At 42.3% G+C, this 16,669-nt stretch overlaps 1 pseudogene; it reads left to right on the forward strand.

Annotated features, from left to right (window-relative positions):
* The first annotated feature begins 4,108 nt into the window (after positions 1-4,108).
* Positions 4,109-4,992, forward strand: Defa5-ps1 (defensin alpha 5, pseudogene 1; annotated as a pseudogene).
* The last annotated feature ends 11,677 nt before the right edge of the window (positions 4,993-16,669 follow it).

Consider the following 16,669-nt stretch of genomic DNA (forward strand, 5'->3'; position numbering starts at 1 on the left):
TTATTTCCAAGTTAAGCACCAAGAGGACCAAGTAAAACTCCTTGACAAACAAAGCAAACAGTTTCATGATTTCAAACAGTGTCGTCTATCCAAAGTCCAAAAATGAAACAAAAGTCAAAAAGACACTCGACAATACCACAGAAAACAAACCAGACAAACAAGGCCAAGACAAAGAATCCTATAACCAATTTCCACAGATGTTCAAAGAAATTTAGGACACAAAGAAGACAAACAATTTCGACAGTCAGACAGACAGACGCACCGCGCGGCTTTGGTGTCAAACTGAAACCAAAAATTCAGAGGCGACAAGGGTCCGGATCCTTCAGTGGATCTGGCTCTCTCCTCTCTCCTCCAACCCAAAACCACATATCCTTCCGATACAGGCTGAGCCCCGAAAAACCGGGCTCCAAACACCCTTGGAACGTCTTCCAGGGCTGCGGGGGATAAGTCCGAGATCGTCAGCTCCTTCTCTGGCCCACCCAAATACAAACAGTCTAGACCCAAGCCAAGTAACTAAGCATTTACAGAACAAGTCACAAAGCAAGACAAGACAGGACAAGACAAATGCTGGCCAGCTTACCTCCCGGTGGGTGGTCGGTGGTCTCTAGGCAGAAGATCTCCGATCCCGACGAGCCCCCATATGTAAGACTCTCAGAGAGAATCTTCCCTCAGGAGGGAGATCCTCAAGCCCCAATGACCAGTCCGAGTCCACCGGCTGCAATCTGCAAGAGGATTTTTATTGATCAGGATACACAGGTATCTGTGGGCGTCCCAGTCAATTCGGAAGACTGGCGCGCCTAGCAGAACCAGGGACGGGTTTTTATAGTGTATTGGGAGCAGAAGCAGGCTTACAGAAGCAGATGCATGGTTACAGGGATGTGATTGGTGGAGTAAATGAGGCATACGTGTATGTTACCTATTTTGGCTATAATCATAACAGTGAGTTAGCAAAAAAGTACATGGTGGTCAGGGCTTCCGGGGGGTCAGGGACTTTTTCTTTTTTTCTGCCAGGTGGCCCATGGAGCAGTGCCCATAATTTAGTCTGGTTTCTGCATTTTGTTTTCTTTTATGGTCTGTTTCGTCTAAATGATGGGTCAGCTTGTCCCACATATCTAAAAACTTACTTTTTTACTTCTATAGTTGAGGGCCTTGGGCTTGTACAATTCCCTTTCTGGGAGGGGGTCTTTCATGATGGGCTGAGCACTGAGACCAGGTGTGCAGAGTACAACCACCCATCCTGGTTCAGAGGGAAGCATTGTCATCCACCTTTCTGAAGCAGAGTGGGTTTTGACTATGGATATTTGTAAATACTATAAACCAAAACATTTTCCCAAAGAAGCTGCACATAAATAGTTCTGTTCTACCACTATAAGAGGCCTTTTTTCCATGTGCTTTCCACAACAAGATTCAGTGTTCCCCAAAGACTCAAAGTCCCCGAAAGTATGTCAGATGGCTTCCTATGTGTCTTACTCCATTTTGTTTTGTGTAACAGGACAACACATACCAAGTCATATAATCATGTTATACACAGCAGATGATACCAAATCCTACAGTTTTGGGGAGCTATGAAGTCTCAGATAAAAGTGTCAAAAGATTTACTCTTTGGTGATAACCCATTTCCTGGTTTATAAAGGACATTTTCAGAAAATGTCAGCACCTGGTAAAAGGAAAAAATGGTTGTCTTAGACTCTTCTATAAAAGAACTACTCTATCCCTGGGGGCTCTGCCCTTGATCCCTATACCCTGCCAGAAGAGTGCATTGTCAATGATAAACTTTGGGGGGAATATATATATATATATATATATATATATATATATATATATATATATATATATATATATATATGTGTGTGTGTGTGTGTATATATGTATATATATATAAAACATTGGAGACTCCATTAGAAAATGCCCATTCTCACTGCAGAACTAATGGACAATCTCACCATACAGCAAATGTTCGCACTCTCCTGAGTGGCTTAACTAGTTCCAACAGTTGTAACTTAGGTCATAGGCAGGTTCACTAAGAACTAGTTTTCAAATGCTTCTTTACAGGTTCATTGAATGTGTATTCTAGTCTTCTCCACAAAGCATAAGCTTCATTTGTAGGCCACACATTACCTGTGTACTCTTTCATACTCTCTGAAACCAGTGATTAAGCCTCAAACTCCTTGGAGTGAGCAGTGATGGAAAAATGGGTGTTATCCAGTTCTACACAAGATAAATAAGAAGTCCTTGTGTGAATCCCTGTTTTGCCCCAGCTTTTCCAATTTCCTAACTGCCCTTGCACCACAGGTGTTTGAGGTATCCAATAGAAATTAACCACACAAAATTAAGACATCACAAGTGATCCTTAAATAGGGGAAGTCTGTCCCAAGATGTTTAAGCTGCTCCTGTATCCCCAAGTCTGGAAAGAAGAGTGCTGTCTCTCCTGCTCTACTCTCCCTACATACCCAAAGGATCTGTAAGTAATGAAAACAATTTTCAAAGTATGGATATGTCACTGAGGCTTAGCTGCAGTGGACTCCCTAAAGGCAAGACTGCTCTGGAGGAGCCCACATCATCAGAACCCCTTCCTGGGTTCTTCCGTCTGGGCCTCTGGTATCTGGGAAGTATAATAATTACTGGTTAAGGGGAAACTCCCTAAACTTTTCCCAAAACACAAATGTCTTCCTGGTCATTCCAGTAGGGATATGAATATGATCTTTAAACTGTCTTTCTATTTTAAGAAATATCTCGGGGTTGGGGATTTAGCTCAGTGGTAGAGCGCTTGCCTAGGAAGCTCAAGGCCCTGGGTTCGGTCCCCAGCTCCAAAAAAAAGAACCAAAAAAAAAAAAAAAAGAAATATCTCTTGGTATTGCTTGGCTTTGGCTACTGAATCTCACTTGTTGTCTATATATTTTGGGTTTTAGTTTCTTTTCAGATGTATGCTTTGCTAACCTTTCCACCATGTTCTTTCTTGTCACCTCACCCCAGTGCTTATTTCTTCTCCTAAGCAGAAGCTGCACGGGCCAATGCAGTCCCACAACCCCACTTTCCCACCTGCCTTCTTCCCTGAACCTTTGGTGTCATGCAATATGTCACTGTCCAGACCCAGTTCTGTGTTTCCTTCTAGTAGTTTTATGCTTTTACATCTCATGTGCAGGTCTTTAATCCATTTTAGTCAAGGTATGTTCCAGTTGTGCATGAAACGTTGTGCTGTATGCTTCAGTACTTACTGTCTTAATTGCTATTCATACTTGTGTAGGAGTAGAAAGAATAGTAGTCCTCCTTAGACCAATTCTTTGCCTAGAGTCACAGGAGTTCATTTGGTCCATAGTTTGATAAGTTTGATAAGGTCAATGTGGTCAACAAGCATTGACTCTCTACATCATCAGAATTCAGGTGTCACCTCTGAGCCAACACCTTCAGATAGCAAATAACAAATAAATAAATACATCTTTAGAGACATGGAGGTCCTTAGACTTAATGTATGAAAATGCTGTTTCTTTTCTTCTTTTTTTCACATTAAAAAGTAAATACTCATTCTAGTGTAAACACAAAATCCAAGCAGTAACAGGAAAAAATAGCAGGGTCTTTCTCTTCCTCGCCAGCTTAAACCAAAGACAGCCAACAAACACATGAACCAAGGCTTATCAGGCTCGAAGCTATGGTAACAAAAATATCAAGAAGAAACTGAGGACAAATACCTTTCCTTATCAATGTGTAGACTCTTTTTACCTGCATGGCCAATCTCCAATATTTCCTTTAACATACACCCCCATATACACAGAAAGACACACACACACACACACACACACACACACACACACACAGAGCTAGACACAGAGACACACAAACAGGCAAAAACCACAGAGACACAAAAAGTCACACACACAGACACAGACACATAGACCACACACACACAGCTCTACACACAAAGACACACAAACAGGGAAAAAACACACACAAAAAGTCACAAACCAAGACATACAGACACATACACAAGACACACACACAAACACACAAACAAGGACATACACACACACACACACACACACACACACACACACACACACACACACACACACCGTTCCTGATGTCTTTTTCATCCCTTAGGAAACCCACAGCCATGAGGACGCTCACTCTGCTCACTGCCCTTCTCCTGCTGGCCTCCACACCCAGGCAGAATCTCCCCAAGGAAGCACTAAGGAAGCTCCAGACCAGAAGCAGCTGGTCATGGAGGACCAGGATATTTCCATATCCTTTGGAGGGGATAAAGGCACTGCTCTTCATGATGCAAGTGAGAGACATCATACTAGAGACCTGGAGGAGAGAAGGGGGATAGATAAGTTCTGAAATTCGGTCTCTGGGAGACTTTATTACTTCTTAATTTTTCTCATTTAACATCAAGAGCTAAATAGATCAATTTCTTTTTGTGAAAATTTGTTTATATCATAAGATTTTATAAATAAAGACTTTGTGACTGGTTGTTTTTTCTAGATCTAAATGGTTAGACATTGTCAATTTTATTGAGTCTATTATATATTTAGAAATTTAGGTAATGTCAGGAGCATATAAAATGATAACAAACATAAGACAAATGGGCATTGGTCTTTAGTTTTGTGCTTACCATGTGTATTTATTCATATTGATCATGATTGCTCATGCTGCTGTCACTAATAATCAAGGCAGCAATCACACTTCACCCAGCACATATATTGCCCAAGATTCTTCTGCCCTGCTGACTGAGGCACTAAGTACTTCCTATGATGTCTATTTCCCCAGATGTGAAGTCAGGTGTGACCTGCTATTGCAGAATCAGCTGTTAATTTGGGGAACGACTCGCTGGGTCCTGTCATTCTGGTGGCATCACCTACCCCCTCTGCTGCCGCTGAGCACGAAGAAGAAGAAGAATGTATTTGTCATATAACTATAGATTTTTAAAGAGACTGTTATTTGTCCCATGTTGTGTCCTTGAGTTTTTTCTCTTCCATAACATCCAAATAAATTTCTTACAAGTTCTCAGTCTGTGTGCTTGATTATTGTCTCCAAGCAAGACACTGAGAAACAAGTACCAGAATGATAGAAACAAATTCTCGGCATGGGTCTATAGGAGTGTCCAGGTTAACACATTCTTCTGATGGATAATAAGAAAGGTCAATGCTGTTGTTGGCATCCTAATTTCTCCTCTCATAACTCCACCCCATTTAGATCAGTGCCACTCTCAAAGCCATTGGCCATGTGGGAAGTAGACAGCATGGGTATCTTCATTTTTAAATTGTCACAATGGCCTAACTTTTCAATGAAACCCATCTCTCACTCTGAATGTTAGGGTTTGCCAAGTAGGGCAAGCCAAGGTCATGTATGTGCCCATGAAGCCCTGAGTGTGTGTCAGCTCTACAAACACAACTGCAAGTAGCAGTAAGCAGCAAAGGCACTAAATAGGAAGTGTGATGGTTTACATATGCTCGGCCAAGGGCATGCACTTTTAGGAGTTTTGGCCTTGTTGGAGTAGGTGTGTCAGTGTGGGTGTGGGCTTTAAGAACCCACATTCTACCTGCCTGGAAGTCAGAGTTCTGTTAGCAGCCTTCAAATGAAGCTGCAGAACTCTGATCTCATCCTGTACCATGCCTGCCTTGATCTCATCCTGTACCATGCCTGCCTTGGTATTGCCATGATCCTTCCTTGATGATAACAGACTGAACCTCTGAAGCTGTAAGCCAGACCCAATCAAATGGTGCCCTTATAAGACTTGCTTTGGTCATGGTATCTGTCCACAGCAGTGAAATTATAAGACAAGAAGAAAGCAGGAAGTTCCAGCCAGTTATACTCATCACCAGAGTATCTGTGCATATGTGGAGAAGCAGGATTTGATATAGGTAGGCCTTCATTTAAACACACACACACACACACACACACACACACACACACACACACAAACACACACACAGAGAGAGAGAGAGAGACAGAGAGAGAGACAGAGGGATTCAGAGAGATAGAGAGACAGAGAGTAACAGAAACAGAGAGAGGGAGGAAGGGAGAGAGGGAGGGAGACAGAGAGAGAGAGAGAGAGAGAGAGAGAGAGAGAGAGAGAGAGAGAGAGAGCGAGCGCTTGTGCTCAGGGTTTCATCTATGCCTTAAGATATCCAGGTGTAGGCATCTCATGATCTTAAGATACCTTAATCTATACTTCTCAATTGGTGCTAAACTGTTGAAAAATGTGACTGTCTTTTAAATGACTGCATACCCTGTGACACACAGAGTTACAGCAGGACAGATCAGGTCCCAGAGAACACTGATCTCAGTCACTACACAAGAAACAGGTGCCTGAACCAAACCTAGTGGCCTGCAGAAGGAATGAAAGATCCTGAGCCCCCAGTTCTTAGCAAACACCCACCAAATTTAAGGGGCATATGTGAGGATGTTTCCGAATTTATCCCTCACCCCGCTAAGTCTCGTTAAGATACTAGTTTAACTCTAGTAAAATAAAAGGAGATTTCCAAGCTTTCTAAATTCCAAAAGTGCTAACAAGGGTCTGTGTTGGCTTTTGCGAACAAACATTCTCATTGATGCCCAGAAGATCCCTTCATTATAGATTCCAGCCTCTTTTACAGGGTCTCTTTTGCTTTTCTTGGAGTGACTGCTTTGGAGTTAATGTGGTAATTTTTAGAGCGCAGTAGACTGGAGCTTGATGCCTAACTCTCCTGCACTGAGTGTCCTCTGAAGACTCTCTGGGAAAAGAAGAACCTTTAGAGCAGCCAAGACACATAATGATCAGTGCCAGGACCTCAGTCCACTTCTCCATGAAACTTTTCTGGAACACTCTGGATTTTTGGACAGAGGTTCATGCAGATAGAACTTTCAATATGGAAGAACACCACAGCTTTTGAGAAAAACTTACAAACAGACCTGGGGTTTCAGGAGATTGCATTTCAATGCCTGCTCCTAGGTGTTTACCCATCAAACTTGATGGACTGTGGGGGGAAAGATGGGGTGAAGAGAAGCATGGCCCGCAGGACTGAATGTCTTCTTCAAGGCCCTGGCATGCAGGAGCCTTCTCGTAGGTAGCAGAAGAAATGCTTTTCTTGTTTGTTAATGGTCACTTAACGGTAGAACACAAGAAAATGAGTTCTATGGATTAGAGTTTGATTTTAGTGTTTTCATTCTTCCTGAATCCTCTGGTGTTTCTCTGATCTGTGATTTCTGATTATACCAAATGCTGCATCCATTTGTTGTCTGACTACAGCTATTTCACAAGCAATGAAAAAGCAAACAATAAGCTTCCTTGATCCCCAGTTGCTTAAATAGTTATCAACAGTCATGTGGATTGCTCTCAGTGTATTCTGTGGCTTTTATAATGCACCTAGAACATTCATAAATGTTCAGAATACAACTCACACTTCCATTAACATGCATCCCTGTAATTTATAGGAATGGCTACAGAGTTGGAAAATGATTTCACTCTGCTGGAACTCAAGCTGATACCTTTGAGAAACACCTTCTAGAGCCTGTGTAAAAGAAGCTTCTGTCCTGAATCCATGTGACACAGGGTTTTCTGGCACAAAACAGGTCTCATTGACCCATGCCAGGCTTGGTGGCATATGCCTGTAACTTCAGCCCTGGGCTGAAGCCAGCAACAGAATAGCATTTGCCATATCAGACAGAACTATTTATTGACACCCTGTCTCACAGGAACAGACATGCACACCACAGTGGCTGAGATTACTCCACTGACTTTCTTAAAGTGTCCTTCAAAGCTTCTTAAACATTAATTAATTAATTTACATCCCAAACATTTCACACACATGCTCTCCCACTCCAGGTTGTTTCTCCCAGAGTCCTTCACCTTCCCATTCTCCTCTGAGAGCACAGGCTACTTAAATGAGTATTCCCCAAACCCGGTGCATCAAATCTTAGCTGAATTAGGAACATCATCTTCCACTGAGTCCAGAAAAGGCAGCCATGGATGTAGGATTATGTCATTTTGCAGCAAGTTCCATCCAGGGTAAGGCAAAGCTTACCATTGGTTGAGAAAGAAGGGTAGGCAGAGCAAATGTCTAGGAAGGAGGGAGGAGGAGGAGAATCGAGAGATCCAGATGGAGTCTATGGAGGAGAATGGTTTGGTTTTAGGTGAACTAGATCGATTTTATCTTGTCTAGGTAGGTGATTTATATCGGTATCAATTGGCAGTGAATTTTTTGTGTGGAGGAATTGTGGACTGAGAATTTAACATGTAAATCTAATGCTAAAGTTTTAGTTTTGGGGCCTTTGATTCTACCAGGCTAAAGAGGACAGTGTGGGCAAAAAAAAGGCTGAGAAGCAGTTGGAGCTTGCTGATCTTGTTCTTTTGTTGCTTAGAGGGAGAACACAAGATGGCCTGCAGAACAAGATGTTTCTGTGTGTGCGTGTGTCTGCCTGCCATACCTGGTAACTACTGCCTTGAGGATCATCAAGGAGGCTAAAAGGGAGACAGTCAAGGGAGGTCATTTTGTGGACTACATGGTAGAGTAGTAGCCACAGTGAGTAGATGCAACTTCTGGGAACTGCTAGAAAAATGTTCCTTTTTGATTTTTACCACAACACAAAGAGATTGAGCTGTATGTCTACCACAGATGTGCCCAGGGCCATGGCTCAGCCATTATTCACTCTTGGGTTGGTGGCTGAATCTCTGAGATCTCCCAGGGGCTAGATCAGTTGACTCTCTTTGTCCTCCTGTTAGGTTTCCATCCCCTTCGGGGCTTTCCATCCTTCCCCAAACTCTTCCTTTTGGGTTCCTGACCTCCATCCAATGTTTGCCTGTGAATATCTGAATATGTTTCAGTCAGGTGCTTGGTAGAACCGCTCAGAGGACAGTTAAATTAGGCTCCTGTCTGCAAACAAAACAGAATGTGATTAATAGTTTTAGGGACTGGTTCTTGCCCATGAGATGGGTTTCAAGTTCGGTTGGTTATTGTTTGGCCATGCCTTCAGTTTCTGCTCCATTTTTGTCCCTGCATTTCTTTTAAACAGGATAATTTTTGGGTAGACAGGTTTGCTTGACTATAGGAGGTAACCTCTTCTGATTCCGTGTCCCCACTGTTAGGCATCTTGGCTAAGATCACCCCAAGTCCTGGGAGACTCACCTATCTCAGTTCTCTGGGACTTCCTAGAGACCACCCCCAATCCCCTGCCCTGAACCTCTAGCATTTGTAGATTTTCATTAATTCTCCTGACCCTCTAGGCCTCTATCTTATCCTTCACACACCTGATCCTGCGCTCCCCCCACCCAGCATGGTCCATTTCCTTCCCTCTACTACCCAGTTCACTCCATCCCTCTTCCTTTAATGGCTATTTTGTTTCTTTTTCCAGGCATTCTAGTTAGGGTCTTCCTTTCTTGTTGACCTACTTTGGAACTGTGGTTTTTGGCTCGATTTAATGCACATTAAGATTCTGGAACAATGAGACCCAACCGCCTGGTCAGGTGGGCACTCCTGAGGCTGCAGAGCGGAAGAGACCACCAACACTGCTCACCCCTGCCCACATCCCTGGCCCAAGAGGAAACTGTATAAGGCCTCTGGGCTCCCGTGGGGGAGGGCCCAGGAGCGACAGGACCCCTGCCTGAGACAGCGCAGGAACCTGAAAGAAACAGACCGGATAAACAGTTCTCTGCACCCAAATCCCGTGGGAGGGAGAGCTAAACCTTCAGAGAGGCAGACAAGCCTGGGAAACCAGAAGAGACTGCTCCCTGCACACACATCTCGGACGCCAGAGGAAAAAGCCAAAGACCATCTGGAACCCTGGTGCACTGAAGCTCCCGGAAGGGGCGGCACAGGTCTTCCTGGTTGCTGCCGCTGCAGAGAGCCCATGGGCAGCACCCCACGAGCGAACTTGAGCCTCAGGACCACAGGTAAGACCAAATTTTCTGCTGCAAGAAAGCTGCCTGGTGAACTAAAGACACAGGCCCACAGGAACAGCTGAAGACCTGTAGAGAGGAAAAACTACACGCCCGAAAGCAGAACACTCTGTCCCCATAACTGACTGAAAGAGAGGAAAACAGGTCTACAGCACTCCTGACACACAGGCTTATAGGACAGTCTAGCCACTGTCAGAAATAGCAGAACAAAGTAACACTAGAGATAATCTGATGGCGAGAGGCAAGCGCAGGAACACAAGCAACAGAAACCAAGACTACATGGCATCATCGGAGCCCAATTCTCCCACCAAAGCAAACATGGAATATCCAAACACACCAGAAAAGCAAGATCTAGTTTCAAAATCATATTTGATCATGATGCTGGAGGACTTCAAGAAAGACATGAAGAACTCCCTTAGAGAACAAGTAGAAGTCTACAGAGAGGAATCGCAAAAATGCCTGAAAGAATCGCAAAAATCCCTGAAAGAATTCCAGGAAAACATAAATAAACAAGTAGAAGCCCATAGAGAGGAGACACAAAAATCCCTGAAAGAATTCCAGGAAAACACAATCAAACAGTTGAAGGAATTAAAAATGGAAATAGAAGCAATCAAGAAAGAACACATGGAAACAACCCTGGATATAGAAAACCAAAAGAAGAGACAAGGAGCTGTAGATACAAGCTTCACCAACAGAATACAAGAGATGGAAGAGAGAATCTCAGGAGCAGAAGATTCCATAGAAATCATTGACTCAACTGTCAAAGATAATGTAAAGCGGAAAAAGCTACTGGTCCAAAACATACAGGAAATCCAGGACTCAATGAGAAGATCAAACCTAAGGATAATAGGTATAGAAGAGAGTGAAGACTCCCAGCTCAAAGGACCAGTAAATATCTTCAACAAAATCATAGAAGAAAACTTCCCTAACCTAAAAAAAGAGATACCCATAGGCATACAAGAAGCCTACAGAACTCCAAATAGATTGGACCAGAAAAGAAACACCTCCCGTCACATAATTGTCAAAACACAAAACGCACAAAATAAAGAAAGAATATTAAAAGCAGTAAGGGAAAAAGGTCAAGTAACATATAAAGGCAGACCTATCAGAATCACACCAGACTTCTCGCCAGAAACTATGAAGGCCAGAAGATCTGGACTGATGTTATACAGACCCTAAGAGAACACAACTGCCAGCCCAGGTTACTGTATCCAGCAAAACTCTCAATTAACATTGATGGAGAAACCAAGATATTCCATGACAAAACCAAATTTACACAATATCTTTCCACAAATCCAGCACTACAAAGGATAATAATAAGGAGGCAAGCTATACCCTAGAAGAAGCAAGAAACGAATCGTCTTGGCAACAAAACAAAGAGAATGAAAGCACACAAACATAACCTCACATCCAAATATGAATATAAAGGGAAACAATAATCACTATTCCTTAATATCTCTCAATATCAATGGCCTCAACTCCCCAATAAAAAGACATAGATCACACCCGCGGATCCCGGCCCGCAGCAGCTCTCTGCTCCCAGACCCGGTGAGAGAGAGACCCAACCGCCTGGTCAGGTGGGCACTCCTGAGGCTGCAGAGCGGAAGAGACCACCAACTCTGCTCACCCCTGCCCACATCCCTGGCCCAAGAGGAAACTGTATAAGGCCTCTGGGCTCCCGTGGGGGAGGGCCCAGGAGCGGCAGGACCCCTGCCTGAGACACCGCAAAACCTGAAAGAAACAGACCGGATAAACAGTTCTCTGCACCCAAATCCCGTGGGAGGGAGAGCTAACTGAACCTTCAGAGAGGCAGACAAGCCTGGGAAACCAGAAGAGACTGCTCCCTGCACACACATCTCGGACGCCAGAGGAAAAAGCCAAAGACCATCTGGAACCCTGGTGCACTGAAGCTCCCGGAAGGGGCGGCACAGGTCTTCCTGGTTGCTGCCGCTGCAGAGAGCCCCTGGGCAGCACCCCACGAGCGAACTTGAGCCTCAGGACCACAGGTAAGACCAAATTTTCTGCTGCAAGAAAGCTGCCTGGTGAACTCAAGACACAGGCCCACAGGAACAGCTGAAGACCTGTAGAGAGGAAAAACTACACGCCCGAAAGCAGAACACTCTGTCCCCATAACTGACTGAAAGAGAGGAAAACAGGTCTACAGCACTCCTGACACACAGGCTTATAGGACAGTCTAGCCACTGTCAGAAATAGCAGAACAAAGTAACACTAGAGATAATCTGATGGCGAGAGGCAAGCGCAGGAACCCAAGCAACAGAAACCAAGACTACATGGCACCATCCGAGCCCAATTCTCCCATCAAAACAAACATGGAATATCCAAACACACCAGAAAAGCAAGATCTAGTTTCAAAATCATATTTGATCATGATGCTGGAGGACTTCAAGAAAGACATGAAGAACTCCCTTAGAGAACAAGTAGAAGTCTACAGAGAGGAATCGCAAAAATGCCTGAAAGAATCGCAAAAATCCCTGAAAGAATTCCAGGAAAACATAAATAAACAAGTAGAAGCCCATAGAGAGGAGACACAAAAATCCCTGAAAGAATTCCAGGAAAACACAATCAAACAGTTGAAGGAATTAAAAATGGAAATAGAAGCAATCAAGAAAGAACACATGGAAACAACCCTGGATATAGAAAACCAAAAGAAGAGACAAGGAGCTGTAGATACAAGCTTCACCAACAGAATACAAGAGATGGAAGAGAGAATCTCAGGAGCAGAAGATTCCATAGAAATCATTGACTCAACTGTCAAAGATAATGTAAAGCGGAAAAAGCTACTGGTCCAAAACATACAGGAAATCCAGGACTCAATGAGAAGATCAAACCTAAGGATAATAGGTATAGAAGAGAGTGAAGACTCCCAGCTCAAAGGACCAGTAAATATCTTCAACAAAATCATAGAAGAAAACTTCCCTAACCTAAAAAAAGAGATACCCATAGGCATACAAGAAGCCTACAGAACTCCAAATAGATTGGACCAGAAAAGAAACACCTCCCGTCACATAATTGTCAAAACACAAAACGCACAAAATAAAGAAAGAATATTAAAAGCAGTAAGGGAAAAAGGTCAAGTAACATATAAAGGCAGACCTATCAGAATCACACCAGACTTCTCGCCAGAAACTATGAAGGCCAGAAGATCCTGGACTGATGTTATACAGACCCTAAGAGAACACAAATGCCAGCCCAGGTTACTGTATCCAGCAAAACTCTCAATTAACATTGATGGAGAAACCAAGATATTCCATGACAAAACCAAATTTACACAATATCTTTCTACAAATCCAGCACTACAAAGGATAATAAATGGTAAAGCCCAACATAAGGAGGCAAGCTATAGCCTAGAAGAAGCAAGAAACTAATCGTCTTGGCAACAAAACAAAGAGAATGAAAGCACACAAACATAACCTCACATCCAAATATGAATATAAAGGGAAGCAATAATCACTATTCCTTAATATCTCTGAATATCAATGGCCTCAACTCCCCAATAAAAAGACATAGATTAACAAACTGGATACGCAACGAGGACCCTGCATTCTGCTGCCTACAGGAAACACACCTCAGAGACAAAGACAGACACTACCTCAGAGTGAAAGGCTGGAAAACAACTTTCCAAGCAAATGGTCAGAAGAAGCAAGCTGGAGTAGCCATTCTAATATCAAATAAAATCAATTTCCAACTAAAAGTCATCAAAAAAGATAAGGAAGGACACTACATATTCATCAAAGGAAAAATCCACCAAGATGAACTCTCAATCCTAAATATCTATGCCCCAAATACAAGGGCACCTACATACGTACAAGAAACCTTACTAAAGCTCAAAACACACATTGCACCTCACACAATAATAGTGGGAGATTTCAACACCCCACTCTCATCAATGTACAGATCATGGAAACAGAAATTAAACAGTGATGTCGACAGACTAAGAGAAGTCATGAGCCAAATGGACTTAACGGATATTTATAGAACATTCTATCCTAAAGCAAAAGGATATACCTTCTTCTCAGCTCCTCATGGTACTTTCTCCAAAATTGACCATATAATTGGTCAAAAAACGGGCCTCAACAGGTACAGAAAGATAGAAATAATCCCATGCGTGCTATCGGACCACCACGGCCTAAAACTGGTCTTCAATAACAATAAGGGAAGAATGCCCACATATTCGTGGAAATTGAACAATGCTCTACTCAATGATAACCTGGTCAAGGAAGAAATAAAGAAAGAAATTAAAAACTTTTTAGAATTTAATGAAAATGAAGATACAACATACTCAAACTTATGGGACACAATGAAAGCTGTGCTAAGAGGAAAACTCATAGCGCTGAGTGCCTGCAGAAAGAAACAGGAAAGAGCATATGTCAGCAGCTTGACAGCACACCTAAAAGCTCTAGAACAAAAAGAAGCAAATACACCCAGGAGGAGTAGAAGGCAGGAAATAATCAAACTCAGAGCTGAAATCAACCAAGCAGAAACAAAAAGGACCATAGAAAGAATCAACAGAACCAAAAGTTGGTTCTTTGAGAAAATCAACAAGATAGATAAACCCTTAGCCAGACTAACGAGAGGACACAGAGAGTGCGTCCAAATTAACAAAATCAGAAATGAAAAGGGAGACATAACTACAGATTCAGAGGAAATTCAAAAAATCATCAGATCTTACTATAAAAACCTATATTCAACAAAATTTGAAAATCTTCAGGAAATGGACAATTTCCTAGACAGATACAGGTATCGAAGTTAAATCAGGAACAGATAAACCAGTTAAACAACCCCTTAACTCCTAAGGAAATAGAAGCAGTCATTAAAGGTCTCCCAACCAAAAAGAGCCCAGGTCCAGACGGGTTTAGTGCAGAATTCTATCAAACCTTCATAGAAGACCTCATACCAATATTATCCAAACTATTCCACAAAATTGAAACAGATGGAGCCCTACCGAATTCCTTCTACGAAGCCACAATTACTCTTATACCTAAACCACACAAAGACACAACAAAGAAAGAGAACTTCAGACCAATTTCCCTTATGAATATCGACGCAAAAATACTCAATAAAATTCTGGCAAACCGAATTCAAGAGCACATCAAAACAATCATCCACCATGATCAAGTAGGCTTCATCCCAGGCATGCAGGGATGGTTTAATATACGGAAAACCATCAACGTGATCCATTATATAAACAAACTGAAAGAACAGAACCACATGATCATTTCATTAGATGCTGAGAAAGCATTTGACAAAATTCAACACCCCTTCATGATAAAAGTCCTGGAAAGAATAGGAATTCAAGGCCCATACCTAAACATAGTAAAAGCCATATACAGCAAACCAGTTGCTAACATTAAACTAAATGGAGAGAAACTTGAAGCAATCCCACTAAAATCAGGGACTAGACAAGGCTGCCCACTCTCTCCCTACTTATTCAGTATAGTTCTTGAAGTTCTAGCCAGAGCAATCAGACAACAAAAGGAGATCAAGGGGATACAGATCGGAAAAGAAGAGGTCAAAATATCACTATTTGCAGATGACATGATAGTATATTTAAGTGATCCCAAAAGTTCCACCAGAGAACTACTAAAGCTGATAAACAACTTCAGCAAAGTGGCTGGGTATAAAATTAACTCAAATAAATCAGTTGCCTTCCTCTATACAAAAGAGAAACAAGCCGAGAAAGAAATTAGGGAAACGACACCCTTCATAATAGACCCAAATAATATAAAGTACCTCGGTGTGACTTTAACCAAGCAAGTAAAAGATCTGTACAATAAGAACTTCAAGACACTGAGGAAAGAAATTGAAGAAGACCTCAGAAGATGGAAAGATCTCCCATGCTCATGGATTGGCAGGATTAATATAGTAAAAATGGCCATTTTACCAAAAGCAATCTACAGATTCAATGCAATCCCCATCAAAATACCAATCCAATTCTTCAAAGAGTTAGACAGAAAAATTTGCAAATTCATCTGGAATAACAAAAAACCCAGGGTAGCTAAAGCTATCCTCAACAATAAAAGGACTTCAGGGGGAATCACTATCCCTGAACTCAAGCAGTATTACAGAGCAATAGTGATAAAAACTGCATGGTATTGGTACAGAGACAGACAGATAGACCAATGGAATAGAATTGAAGACCCAGAAATGAACCCACACACCTATGGTCACTTGATTTTTGACAAAGGAGCCAAAACCATCAAATGGAAAAAAGATAGCATTTTCAGCAAATGGTGCTGGTTCAACTGGAGGTCAACATGTAGAAGAATGCAGATCGATCCATGCTTATCACCCTGTACAAAGCTTAAGTCCAAGTGGATCAGGGACCTCCACATCAAACCAGACACACTCAAACTAATAGAAGAAAAACTAGGGAAGCATCTGGAACACATGGGCACTGGAAAAAATTTCCTGAACAAAACACCAATGGCTTATGCTCTAAGATCAAGAATCGACAAATGGGATCTCATAAAACTTCAAAGCTTCTGTAAGGCAAAGGACACTGTGGTTAGGACAAAACGGCAACCAACAGATTGGGAAAAGATCTTTACCAATCCTACAACAGATAGAGGCCTTATATCCAAAATATACAAAGAACTCAAGAAGTTAGACCGCAGGGAAACAAATAACCCTATTAAAAAATGGGGTTCAGAGCTAAACAAAGAATTCACAGCTGAGGAATGCCAAATGGCTGAGAAACACCTAAAGAAATGTTCAACATCTTTAGTCATAAGGGAAATGCAAATCAAAACAACCCTGAGATTTCACCTCACACCAGTG

This window comes from Rattus norvegicus, chromosome 16 (genome assembly GCF_036323735.1).
Source record: "Rattus norvegicus strain BN/NHsdMcwi chromosome 16, GRCr8, whole genome shotgun sequence".
Taxonomy (NCBI): domain Eukaryota; kingdom Metazoa; phylum Chordata; class Mammalia; order Rodentia; family Muridae; genus Rattus; species Rattus norvegicus.